Here is an 18,868-nt window from a genome sequence, read left to right as displayed (position 1 = left end):
TTCTGGAGCCTTTGTCACCTGAACTATCAGTCTCGGTGTGTACATGCCCCAGTGTGATAGGAAAGGTAGAATGAAGGAGGGCTGCAAGTGGAATCCCTTGTTTGATTGAAAGAAGTAAGTTTAGAGGCTGATGTGTTTTGTAAGTGCCAGACTAGCCAGTTAATTGGATCCTTTCAGGAGAACTCTAGGATTCAGATTTGTGAGTACGTGCTCCCTCAGAAGGTGACTGCCAAGTCCCTGGTCATAGAGGCAGATGGCAAGGAAAAGTGGGTTGATGATCAGCCAGAGCAAACAAAGGTGAGGTGGAGTAATCCTGACTGTGGACTCGAGCCAGATCACTGGATTTATTTCTGCTGCTTATACCACCTGGCTGTGTGACTCAACCCTTTTTTCCCCCACCCTGAGCCTCAGTTTTCTCCTGTGTGAAAATGGAGGTAACAGTACCTACCTCTTGGGCTGTCAGGGCATGCCAAATGCTGGGCGTGGCACCAGGCTTCGCTGTGGTTAGCTGTTACCATTGTCCAAGCCCTCCCTCTTCACTTTTGCCTTTATTTGGTCCCATAGTTTTAAAAGGAAGACTGCAGGGTAGAAACACCTTCCAGATCTGACCTCCCTATTTTCAGAGTGAGCCTTGGACTGTGAGCCTGAGCTGCCTCGTGGCCTTAGGGAAATGCTCTCCATGACAAATGCTAACAGGGTGCTTGGCACAGCAGCAGCTTCGGAACTGATGCCCACGGCCTTGAACGCAGGGCTTTAGCTCTGTTGTTTGGGGATTAATATCCACACTGACTATGAAGAGGAGATGGAATTCCCGGCATTCCGTGTGGCGCAGACTCCATTCTGTTGTGCAAGAGCAGACTCCATTCTGTTGTGCAAGAGCAGACTCAGGAGTCCCATGTCTGTCTCCGCTGGGGGAGGGGGCGTTGTGACAGACTCTATCCTTGTACCGCAGGTGCCTCCTCTGTGTGCCAGCTGGGGATAAGCATACCTCGCAGGACTAAGGGCTAACAAAAGTGTGATGAGCTCACAGGCACTGTGAAGTACTGTGTCCAACTTTGCCCTTTGTTGGTGGTGAAATCATAGAAGAGGTGCACTAGCACATTTACCTTTTCATTTGGAGAGGTAATAAAGGTGGTACTGACATATACATAGCATTTTATAGTTTTTAAAAGGGCTGTCTGATCTGATCTTCAACCAGTGGTGCAGGTTTATTTGTTTCTGTTGCCTTTTGCTCCCTGTCAGGAGAGGTACAAAAGTGAACTGAAGAATATATTTGTAAGCAATTAATCTGATAAGAGGTTAACATCTAAAATATATAAAGAACTCATATGCCTCAACATCCAAAAAACAAATAACCTGATTAAAAAATGGGTGGAGGACCTGAACAGACACTTCTCTGAAGAAGAAATACAGATGGCTAATAGGCTCATGAAAAGATACTCCACATTGCTAATCATCAGGGAAATGCCAATCAAAACCACAATGAGCTATCACCTCACACCAGTTAGGATGGCCAACATCCAACAGACAAGAAACAACAAATGCTGGCGAGGTTGTAGAGAAATGGGAACCCTCCCCCACTGTTAGTGGAAATGTGAATTGGTGCAACCATTGTGGAAAGCAATATGGAGGTTCTTCAAAAAACTAAAAGTAGAAATACCATTTGACCCAATAATTCCACTCCTAGGAATTTACCCAAAGAAAACAAGATCCCTGATTTGAAAAGACATATGCACCCCATGTTTATTGCTGCACCATTTACAATAGCCAAGATATGGAAGCAACCTAAGTTTCCATCAATAGATGAATGGATAAAGAAGATGTGGTACATATACACAATGGAATATTATTCAGCCATAAAAAGAAATCTCATTTGCAACAACATGGATGGAGCTAGAGGATATTATGCTCAGTGAAATAAATCAGGCAGAGAAAGACAAATACCAAATGATTTCACTTATTTGTGGAGCATAAGAACAAAGCAAAACTGAAGGAGTGAATAGCAGGAGACTCAAAGACACTGAGAAGGGACTAGTGGTTACCAAAGGGGGAGGAATGGGGATGGATGTGGGAGGAGGGCTAATATGATAAAGAGGCACAATAGTTCACAATCACAACATGGATTGGTCAAGGGGACAGTAGTACAGCATGGAGAATACAATTAATGATTCTGTAACATCTTACTGTGTTGATGGATGTTACTCCACACTGTAGGGGGTGAGGACTTGATAATGTAGGTGAATGTTGAACCAGTGTGTTGTGTATATGAAACCATCATATGATTGTATATCAGTGATATTTTAATTAAGATAGTGTTAAAGAAAAAAAGTACGTTTAATGACAGAACATTATTCACAAATTTAAGTGAGAAAAGTACGTTATAAAACAGCATGTATAAGCCTAATTTTATTAAGTGTACATTACAAATATATGTTTATAAGGCACTTTAGAAAAATATACAGTGAGATATTAACAGCAAAAAAAAAATAGTGAACTGAGGTTCAGGCCAGACATAAGCCCAGAACTGGGAATGTAGTAACGGGCTATTCGTTTTACTTATTCATGGGGAGCAGGGACATCCTGGGAAGGGAAAGGGAGAGATTGATAGCTGGGGTGTTCCCAGGAAGTGGAAGTTGGGAGGCAGAATGGAGGGGCAGCCAGTCCTCTCCAAATCCCTTCCGGGCAGCTGAGGCAGAGGCCGCCCCTTCATAGCTCCCACCCAAACCCATTCTTCAAAGTGCCAGCAGGGTCAGGGAGGGAGGTGTGGACTGTTGGGCTCTTCTCCTGTTCACAAGCAGAGCTGGAGCTTCTGGAGCATCACTGGTCCGGCCTACCTTCACTCAGCCTCTTGCCTTTCTCCTCCACTTCCACCCAGGCATTCCAGTGAGAAATGGTGCAGCCCTTCATCCGTGCCCATTCCCCAGGAGCATGATTTAGACACTTTGAATCATATAATCTTTATAAAATACTTGTAAACTAAAAAGCACCATATACACCTAAGTAGAATTATTTGACTTGAGATGCCTACTTACCCCCCAAAACTTTTTTAACCTCTGAAACTTACACCATTAGTCTCACGTTAAAAAACAAAACAATCTTAGGAGATGTATATATTTTCCAAATTCTGAGAAGGGTGACAAACAGGCAAGTGTTTATGGTGGTAGAGTAAGCTGGACCTCCCAGGTGATTGGCCTCGTTCACTTTCTCAGCAATGACAGAGCCATAGTTTTAGAAACTATGAAGAAGTGAACATGATCCGTGTCATTATCTCTTTGGTTATTGAGTCATCCCAGGAGTAGTATTCACTAGCTTGGGATGACGAATGTGTTCTCCGGAACTACTGAGCACAGATTCCTAATTGGTACTTCCCAGGTCATTGTATCCTTAAACCTCTTCCTTTGCTTAGAGCAAGACTAAATTTGATCATAATTATTACTGAAAACTAAGAAGCAATATCTAGTTTAAATGTCCTTTGAAGACTAAACCTCTTTTATAAGCATTCTTGGTAAGGAGTCACCCCATATGTATTTGGACAGTTCTGGTGGTTATACAAACACTAGCTCCCAAATTAACATATCCTACTTTTGAAGAACTCCCATTCTTATAACCCTTTAACAACTATTCTTATGAATCCCTTTCCCACATATGTTGACTTCTCTAGGTATATTTCTATTCTTTCTTAAACTTCAGTAGCAAAAACTGAATGACTAATACAGGGCATGGAACTCTTTTCTCCTTAATTCTGAACATTGTACTTGAATTAATTGTACATTCCCACTAAAATGATGAAGAGGTGCATATGTGTAGAAATTTTAGTAAACAGGAAGACACAGTCACATTTTGAGTGAGGGATATATGAAAATATAAGTCACCAGAATATTAATTTATAAGCAGATATAAGCATTGGGTAAAAATTAATGGTAGCTGTATGGAAAACCAAATCATCAGTGTAACCTAATTTTTTCAAGAATGTTTTAAGGATCTGGAGGAAGTAGAGCATATATATCTTGACTTTCTCATGCTAACTGATTTAATTATGAATAATAAAATCATCTATAACCCAGGGAAACAAGGCTTTGCTCAGCTGATACCATATTTAGATGGTGGGAAGGTCATACAAACATTGTCAAGGATATAGGGCTGGTGTGGGATGGTTCTTATCAGTTAAACTTTCAGTAGTCAGTCCAGAATTCAGTTTTATTTAATCAGTTTTAATCCATGACTAGTGATGCATTCTGTATATGTTTATATGCCAGAAATACTGGAAACAGAAAATAACCTGGGTAAATTGGGTACTTACAAATTGTACAAAGTCAAATGAAGGCTAATTAATTTTATAAGTAGGAAGTTCAAATTGGAGAATGATTGGCTTTGTGCCTGTTCCTGGCAGAAAAAGCCCTTGGGCCTTGGTACATCACAAAGTAGTTGAGACATCAGTGACTGTAATATGAGTAAATACACAATACCACATTTCATAAGTCAGTGCTCTGGTTAAGAATATTTACATGAGGCTGAGAGCAGGCAAAACATATAATGAAGGCTTCACAATGGATAAAAATTTTGAAATAGAATCAGGAACATATACAGCAAAAGGTGGGGATATGAAAAAGAACTGATTAGAAGTACTTCGTGTTAAGTAGGATAGACTCAAATGCTGAAAAATAGACCAAAACTGTAATGGCTCAAATATAATGCAAGTTTTATTTCTGCCATTTAACAGTCTTGGGTGGGTATTTTCAGTCATTGGGTGGTTTTATGCATGTACATAAAACATGCAGGAGGGAGATTTAAACTTGTAGTGCTGTTAGAGCATTTGACTGAGGCAAACATCAACTTAACATAGAATGCTATGTATCTAGGACATAAATAAACCCCATGATATGATAACCACAAACCAAAACCATTAGTAGATATACAAAAAATAAAGAGAAAGGAATCCAATCACAACACCAAAGAAAGTTATTACACACAAGGGAAGAGAGGAAGAGAAGCGAAAACCAGAGAAGAACAGCAAAAAACAAAAAACATTTAACAAAATGGCAATAAATACATAACTGTCAATAACACCTTTAAATGGAAATGGACTAAATGCTCCAAGACATAGATTGACTGAAGAGATGAGAAAAGTAAGACCCATCTATATGCTCCCTACAAGAGACTCACTTCAGACCCAAAAATCATACACCGACTGAAACTGAAAGGATGCAAAAAAATATTCCATGCAAAGAGAAATGAAAAAAAAAAAAACTGAAATAGCAGTACTTTATCAGACAAAGTAGATTTTAAAACAAAGACTGTAACAAAAGACAAAGGACATTATATATTGATAAAGGGCCAATCCAGCACAAAGATAGAATAATTGTAAATACCTATGCACCTAACATAGGAGCACCTAAATACATAAAGCAAACATTAACAGACATAAGAGGGGAAATTGATGGCAGTACAATAGTAGGGGGGTTTCACATTCATATCAATGGATAGATCATCCAGACACAAAATCAATAAGGAAACTGGTTTTTAACAAGACATTAGACCAATTGACTTAATAGGTATACACAGAGCATTCAATACAAAAACAGCAGAATAAACATTCTTTTCAAGCCCACATGGAATATTCTGCATGATAGGTCACATGTTAGGCCACAGAGAAGTATCAATAAATTTTAAAAAATTGAAATACCAAACATGTTTTCTGATTGTAATGGTGTGAATCTAGAAATCAATTATAAGAAAAAAAATTGGAAAAGACACAAACCATGGAGGCTAAACAACATGCTACTAAACAACTAAAAGGTTCAATAAAGAAATCAAAGAGGAAATCACAAAACACCTGAAGACAAAGGAAAATATAAACACAGTGGTTCAAAACCTTTGGGATGCAGCAAAGCATTTCTAAGAGGGATTCATAGTAATACAGGCCTACCTCTAGTAACAAGAAAAATCTCAATCTAACCATATCAGAAAAAGAACAAAGCCCAAAGTTAGTAGAAGGAAGTAAATAATAAAGAACAGAATGGAAATAGAGATTTAAAAAAATAAATGCATTAGGTCATTGAAACTAAGAGCTGGTTCTTTGAAAAGAAAAACAAAATTGATAAACTGTTAGCTAGATTCATCAAGAAAATCAGAAATGAAAAAGGAAAAGTTACAACTGACATCATAAATACAAATGATTAAAGAGATTACTATGAAAAATTATCTGCCAACAAATTGGATAAATTCCTAGAAACAGGCAGTCTACCAAGACTGAACCAGGAATAAATAGAAATCTGAACAGACCAATTACTAGAGAGTAAATTGAAGTGGTAAGAAAAAAAAACTCCCAATGTACAAAAGTCCAGGACAATTTGATCAAACATTTAAAGAAGAGTGAAATACCTATCCTTCTCAAACTATTCCAAAATAATTGAAGAGGAAGGAAATCTTCCAAATTCATTCTACAAGACCAGCATCACCTTGACACCAAAACCAGACAAAGACACTACAGAAAAAATTACAGATCAATATCCCTAGTGGACATAGATGCAAATAAAACTCCTCAAGAAAATATTAGCAAATTGAATTAAAAAATATATTAAAAGGATCATTCACCACAACCAGTTGGAGTATTCTAGGGATGCAAGGATGGCTCAATATCTGCAAACCAATCTGTGTGATACAGTACATTTAAAAAGTAAGGATAAAACCATATGATTATATCAACAATGCTGAAAAATCATTGAAAAAATTAAACATTCATGATAAAACTCTCAACAAAGTGGATATAGAGGGACTATATCTAAACATAATAAATGCTATATATAACAAATCCATAGCTAACACCATACTCCATGGTGAAAAGCTAAAAGCTTTTTCTCTAAGATCAGGAACAAGACAGGGATGCACATGTTCCATACTTCTATTCAACGTAGTACCAGAGGTCCTAGCCAGGGCAATAAGACAAGAAAAAGAAAAAGCATCCAAATTGATAATGAAAAAGTAAAATTGTCACTCTTTGTAGATGACTTTGTACTATATGTTGAAAACCCTAAAACTCCATAATAAAAACATTAGAATTAATAATGAATTTGCTAAAGCTTCAGGAACAAAATCAATACACAGAAATCTGTTGTGTGTCTATAAAATAATATACTAGCAGGAAAAGAAATTAAGAAAACAATTCCATTTACAATTGCATCAAAAAGAATAAAATACCTGGGAATAGATCTAACCAAGAAGGTTAAAGACCTGTACTCTGGAAACTGTAAGACACTGATGAAAGAAATTGAAGATGACCCAAATACATGGAAAGATTTCCTATCCATGCTCATGGATAGGAAGAGTTAACACTATGTAAATGGCCGTATTACCCAAAATAATCTACAGATTCAATGCAATCCCTATAAAATACCAATCATTTTTCACAGAACTAGAGCAAATAGTTCCACAAAAAGAGCCCAAATAGCTCAGGCAACCTTGAGATAGAACAAAGCAGGAAGTATCATTCTTCCTTATTTCAAACTATACCACAAAGCTACAGTAATTACAGTATGGTACTGGCACAAGAACAGATACATAGACCAGTAGCACAGAGTAGAGAGCCCAGAGAAATAAACCCACACCTGTAAGAACAATCGATGTATGACTAAGGAGTTAGAATATTCAATGAGGCAAAGATAGTCTCTTCAATAAATGGTGTTGGGAAAACTGGACATTTACATGCCAAAGAATGATACTGGACCAGTATCTTTTTTTTTTTTTTGAGAGCGCATCTCTCATATTTATTGATCAAATGGTTGTTAACAACAATAAAATTTTGTATAGGGGGGTCAATGCTCAAAGCACAATCATTAATCCATCTCAAGCCTAGTTCTCATCAGTCTCCAATCTTCTGAAGCATAATGAACAAGTTCTTACATAGTGAATGAATTCTTACATAGTGAATAAGTTCTTACATGGTGAACAGTACAAGGGCATTCATCACAGAAACTTTCGGTTCTGATCACGCATTATGAACTATAAACAATCAGGTCAAATATGAATATTCGTTTGATTTTTGTACTTGATTTATATGTGGATCCCACATTTCTCCCTTTATTATTATTATTATTTTTAATAAACTGCTGAAGTGGTAGGTAGATGCAAGATAAAGGTAGAAAACATAGTTTAGTGTTGTGAGAGCAATTGTAGATGTTCAGGTGTGTGCCTGTAGACTATGTGCTAATCGGAGCTAGACAAGGGCAATAAAACATCCATGGATGCAGAAGCTTTCTCTCAACACAGGGTGGGGTGAGGTTCTAAGCTTCACCACTGTTGTTCCCCAATTTCTCACCTGATGGCCCCCCTGTGACTGTGCCTGTCTTAGGTTGTTCCTCCCTTGAGGAATCTTACCCGTCTCTGGCTAACCAGTCATCTTCTGGGGCCATACAGGGAAATGTAAAGTTGGTAAGTGAGAGAGAAGCCATATTGTTTGGAAAGGTTAGCTTTTTACTTCTTTGCAGATTTATGCCCTGTGGCTTCTATGCCCAGCACTTGTCTCGAGGTATCTTTACCACCTGGAGGAATTATGATACTCGGTAAATTCGATATGAGGCACGAATTCTATTTAAGGGTTGTAATTAGGGAGGAAGAAGAAAAGCTATAGAGGTAGCATATGGAAGAAAACATGGGAGGATTGGTTATTTCTTTGACATATCTTCTTGTAGAGAACCTTAAGTATGTATAGGTTTTAAACTACTCACTAACTTGCGCACACATATTAACATAATAGGAATACGGTGACATAAACAAAGCAAATCTATAATTACCAGCCATCTCCAGTGAAGCCAAGAAAACCATTTAGGCACCCTAGGCATTTGTGAAAATTATTCTATGATATGATGGATATTGTCCAACTGTACTTGAACCGTCTGAGAGAAATCAGACAAATTAAAGCAACCCATTTCTGGGATCTGTTCACATCCCATATGTTCTTTTAACCGTAGATAGTCTATAGTCTTAAGATTTTGGAGCACTACAACTTGCACCCCTCCCAACTCCTGATTGAGTTCCAACAGTACAGATCTGGTCAAATTCGTTGTCTTACTGTATGCACATGCCAGCCTAGACATCTCCCTCCTCATTCCAATGGCAAGTCCAGGAAATGGTGGGGTGGACGCAGCCACAACCGCAGTATCACCTGGATCCCTGTGGAGGCTTTTTGATGATCATCCCCCGGCACGAGTCCTCCAGAGAGTGCTGATGCCGGAAGCTCCTCCTCATATCGTATCTTAGTTCATTTTCTGGGTAGCCAAGCTAGGCCTTGATCTTCTGCATAGAAGCAAACAGACCCTTTGCCCACACTTTGACATGCCCTCTATACCACTGTGTAGAACTCATTGGAGGTCAGCACACAGGAACTGCTTTTTTTTTTTTTTTTATTAAGAGAAAGGAATATTATCAGAAAAGAGTACCTCCATAGCTGATCATCTGACACCCTTTAACTGATCAACATTAAGGATATTTAAAGCATGCATTAATCTTTGATTTACCAATTGTTTTATCCTATCAAGGAGTAATCCCCCTTTTCTTTCTTTCTTTTTTTTTTTAATCTTTAATGTACACTTACATGAAGAATACTATGTTTACTATGCTCTCCCCTATATCAGGTCCCCCCTAAAAACCACCTTACGGTCACTGTCCATCAGCATAGCAAAATGTAGAATCACTACTTGTCCTCTCTGTGTTGTAGAGCCCTCCCTCCCTCTTCTCCCTCCCCCCCCATGCATGCTAATCTTAATACTCCCCTTCTTCTTCCTCCCCCTTATCCCCTCCTGCCCACCCATCTTCCCCAGTTCCTTTCCCTTTGGTACCTGTTAGTCCATTTTTGGGTTCTGTAATTCTGCTGCTGTTTTGTTCCTTCAGTTTTTCCTTTGTTCTTATACTCCTCAGATGAGTGAAATCATTTGGTATTTCTCTTTCTCCGCTTGGCTTATTTCACTGAGCATAATACCCTCCAGCACCATCCATGTTGCTGCAAATGGTAGGATTTTTCCTCTTCTTATGGCTGAGTAGTATTCCATTGTGTATATGTACCACATCTTCTTTATCCATTCATCTACCGATGGACATTTAGGTTGCTTCCAATTCTTGGCTAGTGTAAATAGTGCTGCTATAAACATAGGAGTGCATCTGTCTTTCTCAAACTTGATTGCTGCGTTCTTAGGGTAAATTCCTAGGAGTGGAATTCCTGGGTCAAATGGTAGGTCTGTTTTGAGCATTTTGATGCACCTTCATACTGCTTTCCACAATGGTTGAACTAATTTACATTCCCACCAGCAGTGTAGGAGGGTTCCCCTTTCTCCACAGCCTCGCCAACATTTCTTGTTGTTTGTCTTTTGGATGGCAGCTATCCTTACTGGTGTGAGGTGATACCTCATTGTAGTTTTAATTTGCATTTCTCTGATAATTAGCGATGTGGAGCATCTTTTCATGTGTCTGTTGGCCATCTGTATTTCTTTTTTAGAGAACTGTCTGTTCAGTTCCTCTGCCCATTTTTTAATTGGGTTATTTGTTTTTTGTTTGTTGAGGCGTGTGAGCTCCTTATATATTCTGGACGTCAAGCCTTTATCAGATCTGTCATTTTCAAGTATATTCTCCCATACTGTAGGGTTCCTTTTTGTTCTATTGATGGTGTCTTTCGCTGTACAGAAGCTTTTCAGCTTAATGTAGTCCCACTTGCTCATTTTTGCTGTTGTTTTCCTTGCCCAGGGAGATATGTTCAAGAAGAGGTCACTCATGTTTATGTCTAAGAGGTTTTTGCCTGTTTTTTTCCAAGAGTTTAATGGTTTCATGACTTACATTCAGGTCTTTGATCCATTTTGAGTTTACCTTTGTATATGGGGTTAGACAATGGTCCAATTTCATTCTCCTACATGTAGCTGTCCAGTTTTGGCAGCACCATCTGTTGAAGAAACTGTCATTTTGCCATTGTATGTCCATGGCTCCTTTATCGAATATTAATTGACCATATATGTTTGGGTTAATTTCTGGAGTCTCTAATCTGTTCCACTGGTCTGTGGCTCTGTTCTTGTGCCAGTACCAAATTGTCTTGATTACTATGGCTTTGTAGGAGAGCTTGAAGTTGGGGAGAGTGAGATCCCCACTACTTTATTCTTCTTTCTCAGGATTGCTTTGGCTATTCGGGGTCTTTGGTGTTTCCATATGAATTTTTGAATTATTTGTTCCAATTCATTGAAGAATGTTGCTGGTAATTTGATAGGGATTGCATCAAATCTGTATATTGCTTTAGGCAGGATGGCCATTTTGACGATATTAATTCTTCCTAGCCATGAGCAGGGGATGAGTTTCCATTTGTTAGTATCCCCTTTAATTTCTCTTAAGAGTGACTTGTAGTTTTCAGAGTATAAGTCTTTCACTTGGTTAGGTTTATTCCTAGACATTTTATTCTTTTTGATGCAATGGTGAATGGAATTGTTTTCCTGATTTTTCTTTCTATTGGTTCATTATTAGTGTATAGGAAAGCTACAGATTTCTGTGTGTTAATTTTGTATCCTGCAACTTTGCTGTATTCCGATATCAGTTCTAGTAGTTTTGGAGTGGAGTCTTTAGGGTTTTTTTATGTACAGTATCATATCATCTGCAAATAGTGACAGTTTAACTTCTTCTTTACCAATCTGGATTCCTTGTATTTCTTTGTTTTTGTCTGTTTGCCGTGGCTAGGACCTCCAGTACTATGTTAAATAACAGTGAGGAGAGTGGGCATCCCTGTCTGGTTCCCGATCTCAGAGGAAATGCTTTCACCTTCTCACTGTTCAGTATAATGCTGACTGTGGGTTTATCATATATGGCCTTTATTATGTTGAGGTACTTGCCCTCTATTCCTATTTTGCTGAGAGTTTTTATCATGAATGGATGTTGAATTTTGTCAAATGCTTTTTCAGCATCTGTGGAGATGATCATGTGGTTTTTGTCTTTCTTTTTGTTGATGTGGTGGATGATGTTGATGGATTTTTGAATGTTGTACCATCCTTGCATCCCTGGGATGAATCCCACTTGGTCATGGTGTATGATCCTTTTGATATACTGTTGAATTCTGTTTGCTTATATTTTATTGAGTATTTTTGCATCTACATTCATCAGGGATATTGGTCTGTAATTTTCTTTTTTGGTGGGGTCTTTGCCTGGTTTTGGTATTAGGGTGATGTTGGCTTCATAGAATGAGTTTGGGAGTATTCCCTCCTCTTCTATTTTTAGACCAGTATCTTATACCTACACAAAAATAAACTCAAAATGAATCCAAGACCTAAATGTGATGCCAGAAACCATAAAGCTTTTAGAAGAAAATATAGGCAATATACTCTTGAATATCAACATTAGTAATTTTTTCCTACGTCTCTGTCTCTCCAGGCAAGGGAAATAAAAGCAAATTCAAACTGAAAAGCTTCTGCACAGCAAAGGAAACCATCAACAAAACAAAAAGGCAACTAACTGTATGGGAGAAGTTATTTGCAAATAATATGTCCAATAAGGGGCTAATATTAAAAATATATTAAAAACTTATACAACTCAACATAAAAAAATCCAATTAAATCAGCAGAGGACCTGAATAGACATTTTTCCGAAGGAGTCATACAGACGGCCAACAGATACATGAAAAGATGTTCACTATCACTAATCATCAGGGAAATGTAAATCAAAACCACAATGAGATACCACCTGACACCAGTCAGATTGGCTAATATCAACAAGACAAAAAATAATAAGTGTGCTGGTGAGAATGTGGAGAAAAGAGAACCCTTATACATTGGTGATGGAAATTAAATTGGTCTAGCCACTATGGAAAGCAGTATGAAGGCTTCTCAAAAAACTAAACATAGAAATACCATATGACCTAGTAATTCGACTTCTGGGAATTTGCCTGAAGAAAACAAAATCACTGATTTGAAAAGATAACATGCACTCCTATGGTTATCACAGCATTATTTATAATAGTATGTGGAAGCTACCTTAAGTGTCCATCAAAAGATGAATGGATAAAGAAGATGCAGCACATATACATATATGTGGAATATTACTCAGCCATAAAAAAGAATGAAATTTTGTCTTTTGTGACAATGTGGATAGACCTAGAGTATATTATTCTAAGTGAAATGTCAGAGAAAAGACAAATACCATGTGACTTCACTTATATGTGGAATCTAAACAGAACAAACAAAACAGAGACTCAGTCACAGATAACAGACTGGTGGATGGGTGAAATAAGTGAAAGGGATAAAGAAGTACAAAAATCCAACTATAAAATAAATTAGTCATGGGGATGAAAGTATATGCTGAATGTAGTCAATAATATTGTAGTGGCTTTGTATGTTGGCAGATGATAACTAAATTGTGGTGAGCATTTAGTCATGTATATAACTTGTATATCTGATATGTGTTGTAAAGCTTCTACACACATTTTTGTACAAGTCTTTTTGTGGACATGTGTTTTCATTTCTCTTGAGTAGATACCTGGGAGCAGGAGTACTGAATGCAATGGTAGTTGAATATTTAACATTGTTAAGAAACCTCCAAATTGATTAAGCAATGTCTGAGAAGTCTAGTTACTTCCTTGCCAATGGTCTTTTCAATTTTTAGCTATTCTATTAGGTGTACCACAGTATCTCGTTGTGGTTTACATTTGCCTTCCCCCAATGTCTCTGTTTAAATCTTTTGCCCATTTTTCTGACAGCCTAATTGTCTTATTAAGTTTAAGAGTTCTTTTATATTCTGGGTCCAAGTCATTGGTCAGATATTGTGAATATTTTATCCCATTCCACTACTGACCTTTTCATTTTCTTAACTGTGCTTTTAAAAAGAAATGTTTGTTAATAAAGTCCAGTTTATCAGTTTGTGTGTGCATGTGCACATGCATATCCTAAGAAAGCTGTTTCTACAATTGTGGATTGCCTAGTGCTTCCAGAATTCATGTCCACCCTCTACGTGATCTTATTTGGAAAGAGGTTTTTGTAATGTCATATGGGATTAGACTGGATCCTAAATCCAGTGACTGGCGTCCTTACAAAAAGAGGAGAGGACACATAGGGGAGAAGGTCATGTAAAGATGGAAGCAGAGATTGGTGTTATGCTATCACAAACTAGGGAATGCCAGGAGTCACTGGAAGCTGGAAAAGGTATTAAGTGTTCTCTTCTAGAGCCTTCAAAGAGAGAGTGGCTCTGTGGGCATCTTGATTTCAGACTTTGGGTCTCCAGTACTGAGAATAAATTTCTGTTGTTTAAGCCACCCAGTGTAATGGAACCTAGTACACCCACCCAGGAAGGATCAGAGAGATTTTCTCCTGTTCTCTTCTACAAGTTTCTTTACATTTAGTCTTAGCCATTTTTAGTTTATTTTTGTGTATGGAATGAATTAAGGGTTATGGTTCATTTTTCCCATTATGGATATCTACTTTCCAGCACCATTTGTAGATGAGTATCCTTTCCCCCATTAAATTGCCTTGCACTTTTGTTGAAAATAAGTTGACTGTAAATTTGTGGGTATTTGGGTCCTCTTCTGTTCCATTGATTTATAGTATTATTCTTATGCTGATACCACCTCTTTATTTCTGTACCTTTATAACAAGTCTTAAAACCAAGTAATATAAGTCTTCCAACTTTGTTTTCTTAAAAATTATTTTGGCTCTGTTTGGTCCTTTACTTTCCAGTATAATTTTAGGTTCAACTTACCAATTTTTACAAAAAATTTGTTGAGGTTCCAATCCATGATATATGTCTTCATTGACTTAGATCTTCTTTAGTTTCTTTCTTCAATGTTTAAAATTTTAAGAATACTATTTCATGTGCTTTGTCATACTTTTCTCTAAATGTTTTTTGATGCTATTGTAAATGTTTTTCATTTTCCATTTTTCACTCACATAGAAATAATTTTAAAAAATTGACCTGCAACTTTGCTAAATTCACTTGTTACTTCTAGTAGCTTTTATTGTAATTTCTTAAATTTTCTAAGTACATAACCAGGTCACCCATGATTAAAGACAGTTAAGAGTGGACAGTTGACATCTTTGCATATTTATGATCATTGGCTGAACTCTTTCATTACTAAGCATGAGGCTAGATGTAGGTTTTTCTTAAATTTTTTTATCTGGTTGGGAAATTCCCTTCTACTGTTAAGAGTTTTTATAATGTTGGATTTTGCTAAATACTTTTTCTATGTTTATTCAGGTAATCATGTAGTTCTCCTTTATTCTGTTTACATGGTGAATTACATTGGTTTTCTAATGTTAAATCAAGCTTGCACTTTACAATACGTTCTTCTTATATATTGGATTTGTGGTACTTTGTTAAGGATTTTTGATTCTGTGTTCTTGAAGGATGTTGATTTGTAATTTAGTTTTCTTGCAGTCTTTGTTTTTGGTACCAGGGTAGTTGTTTTGTAAAATAAGTTGGGAGATGTCTCCTCTCTTCCATTGTCTTCTGTTTGGTATTCCTCCCTTAAATGTTTGGTAGGATTCATCAATGAAGACATTTGAGCCTAGTTTTCTTTGTAGGAAAGCTTTTAGGTACAAAATCAGTTTGATTATAGTAGGGATTTTTGGGTGATCTTTTTGAATGAGTTTTGGTAGTGTCTTTCCAGAAATTTGTCTATTTCACCACAGCTGTCTCATTTATTAAAGTTATTCGTAATAGTCCCTTCTTATCTGTTTTAATGTTTGTAGGAGCTGTAGTGAGATGCTGTGTTTCCTAATTTTGGTAAGCTCTTTGGCTAGAGGTTTATCGATTTTACTGTTTGCTTGTTGAATTTCAAAGAACCAACTTCAATCATTAGTTTTTTTTTTTAAGTTTCATTGTTTTCTGCTCTTTCATATATCCATCCTTTGGCTTACTTTGGGGGTAGTTCACCCTTCTTTTTCTTAAGATGGAAATTTAGGTCACCTTCTTTTCCAATATAGGAAATATAGAAAATGAGAACAAAACAATGCAAAAGCAATTAAAATACTGGAAATTAAATTTGAAATTCAATTTTACCAATTTCCTGACATTTGCATTGTTGCCTTTCTACTATAGCTTTTTTAGTTTTAGTCTGAGAAATAATACATGCTGTTAAAAAATTGCAAAGGGTACAGAGAATCATAAGGAATTGCATTAGTCAGGATCGGCCATAATAAAACTTAATAAAACTTTTATTTCTTGCACATACTATACATTTGTGAATCAGGGGCTTTGCTTCACACAGTCACTGAATGACCCAGGTTGACAAAGGCTCCACCATCTTGAGCTGTACCAGCTGGAACACATGGCTTCTTTATTCTTTGTAGCCAAAAAGAGAACCTGAAGGTGCTCTCATTGGCCATTAAATATGTTTACCTGATAGCTTGTTGGCCAGAAATAGCTACATGGGCCACCTACCTGGAAGAGTCAAGGATCTAAAATCTTCCCATGGGCTTAGAAGCAGAGAAGCAGCAATATGGATGAGCTCTAGACTCCATACCCCAGGAAAAATGTAGGAGTCACCTATCTTCCTACTCCGAGATAATCCCTCCCTATCTTCCTGCCTGGCTTCACTGACCTTCCTCATGGCCAACCGTACGTTAGGTTTGGTGGAAATTCCTATTGTGATCGGACTGATCATTGAGTCGGGTCTTGTGTTCTACATTTGAAACTCTTACTTGATTTTTTTAGTATATAAATGAGACCCAGAAAGGGACAAATAAAGAATCCATTCCTATTTGCCTTAACAACATGGAAAATTCAAGTTTCTTTTTAAAACTTAGGTTTAGAATACCTCTGAAAGATACACAACTGGTAATAGTGGTTTTATCTAGGGAGGGAAACTGGGCTGGATAGTGATGAGTGGGAAGTGAGAGGTGCTGAAAGGGTGGTAGGATGGGTAATTTTCAGTGCATATACTTCTGTAACTTGAATTTTATACCATGCAAGTTATATTACCTATTTTTAAAAACAAGTTAAATAAAAAACTGTGCTTTCAAGTCAAGGTCGCACTAATTCTCTAGGGTAAAGATACCAGACTAGGAATATAGACATCTTCAGTGAGATCAGTTAAAGGTCAGAAGGCCAGGAGCAACTTGGCCTGGAATGTTTGAGTGTTCTGCAAAGGTATCAGCACAACCTGTGACTTCACTGCCCAGCCCTTCTTGAGGGCAGGCAGGTGGTACAAGTCCACACCCTAAGCCCTCAATTCCCCAAAATCCTCAACTGCCTATAAATCCCCTAGACAATGCACTACCCCAGGCTCTCTTGTCCCCTCCTGGCGTGAGCCAGGAGCTCTGTCCTCTCACTTTATTTCTAAATAAAAGCCTGTACACCTTGCTCTCCTAAAAAAGAAACAAAAAAACAAAAAACAAAAAAATTGTGCTTTCTATATTTTCTTAGTCTTCTATATTGAATCTGATTATACTATGTAAATGAATGAAAAACCAAACATTTGTTTTTTTTAAAAGTTGTCAGAGTTGAATGACACTTTTTTTTTCACTGAATTTTGACATCATCAAGCAAGGACCACATTTTGAAGTTTATTTATACTTACCTTTTGGAGAAATAAGATTACATTATCCAAATAGTTACAGTCCTTTGGGTGCCAGGAATCAACATAGTCACTCTCATTAGAGTGTTAGCTTTTTGGAAAGCTTTTTCACATGAACTGGGTGGGTTCCTTTCTACATTTCCAGTTTTGAGTTCAGCCATAACTGTGGCTTACTGAAGAACCCTGAGCTTGGAAATCAGCCCAGAGGTGGAACTTTGGCTTCAACACTTACCAGTCATGCCGCCTCAGGAAATGTGCTCATGAATCCCAAGCCTGTTTCTTCATGAGGAAGAAAAATAATATATATCCCCATGATTGTTTTAAGGATTAGATATAAAGTTATATATATAAACTACTGGGCGAGGCTCAAGTAGTTTTCTCCATTCAGGATCAGCAAATCCAGTTACAGTGCTGATCCATTTACAATAAAATAGACCAAGGGTAATTGTGCTTCCCTTCCCATCCTTGTTAATGCAGATAGTTTTATCAAACTTTTCTGTGACTGCATAACACAACTATTTGATTGTTAACCTTTCTTTATTCTCAAACTTATGAAGATACAGAAGACTTTCCAAAAGCTACATGATGTGTAATGTCACAATGATTAGATATAGATGAGAATTCGACTATCTGTATTGAGCCAGACACCAAAGCAATTTGTGAAATGTGAAACAGTGCCACTCTACCCACTACATTTTTCTGTGCAGGAAAATATAGTAATTTCTCATTTCAAAAAATGTTACTTATGTTAACATGCAACAAGTTGTCAAAAAGTTCTGAAAGCAAATAATTTGAGAACTGCTGGTTTAGACTCTGATGCCTATGGGTGAAAACTGCAATGTAAGCAAGACCTCTTAAAACAAGTGGCATATTACATGCACCTATCTCCCAGGGTCTTTGGCGGACTTACAGTCTAAGTATCTCCTTTCTTCTTTTCACTGGAAAAAATAAAAGAGGCTAGATAACTGGCTCTAATCACACAGAAAGTTATAAATTTTCTAAGCAGAGATCTGGAGCCAGTTGCAGTGAACTCCAGTTATTAAGATTGTTATTAATTATGGTCATTTTTGTTTTCTTTCACACAGATTTTATTCACATGGCATTTTGGTATGCCAGGAACCAAAAGTAAGTAAGACAGTAAAACTGAAATAAAATAGGAAGATCGTCAGCCAAGAAGGACCGTGGGATTTGAAAGCAGAGTTAAGTATGGTATATTAAGAATTAATTGGGTTTTAAATAGAAAAGCAGAGACTGGGTCGGTGAAAAGAATTCATGGTTTGTTTCCCTCAGACCCTGCTAGTAAACTGGTCAGATCACCAAGCAAGCCCAAAGATACCTTGAAAAGGA

The 18,868-nt window shown here is 37.3% G+C and overlaps 1 protein-coding gene across 2 annotated transcripts in view; it reads left to right on the top strand.

Annotated features, from left to right (window-relative positions):
• The window catches only part of GPR160 (G protein-coupled receptor 160), a 30,565-nt gene that overhangs the window by 4,667 nt on the left and 7,030 nt on the right, over positions 1–18,868 (top strand). For both annotated transcript variants that reach the window (XM_037003068.2, XM_073232102.1), the window contains exon 3: positions 18,607–18,721. The gene's annotated coding sequence lies outside the window, so the exon portion shown is untranslated. The remainder of the gene's footprint in view (positions 1–18,606; positions 18,722–18,868) is intronic.

This window comes from Manis javanica, chromosome 3 (genome assembly GCF_040802235.1).
Source record: "Manis javanica isolate MJ-LG chromosome 3, MJ_LKY, whole genome shotgun sequence".
Lineage (NCBI taxonomy): Eukaryota > Metazoa > Chordata > Mammalia > Pholidota > Manidae > Manis > Manis javanica.
This window is presented reverse-complemented; position numbering and strand designations above follow the sequence as displayed.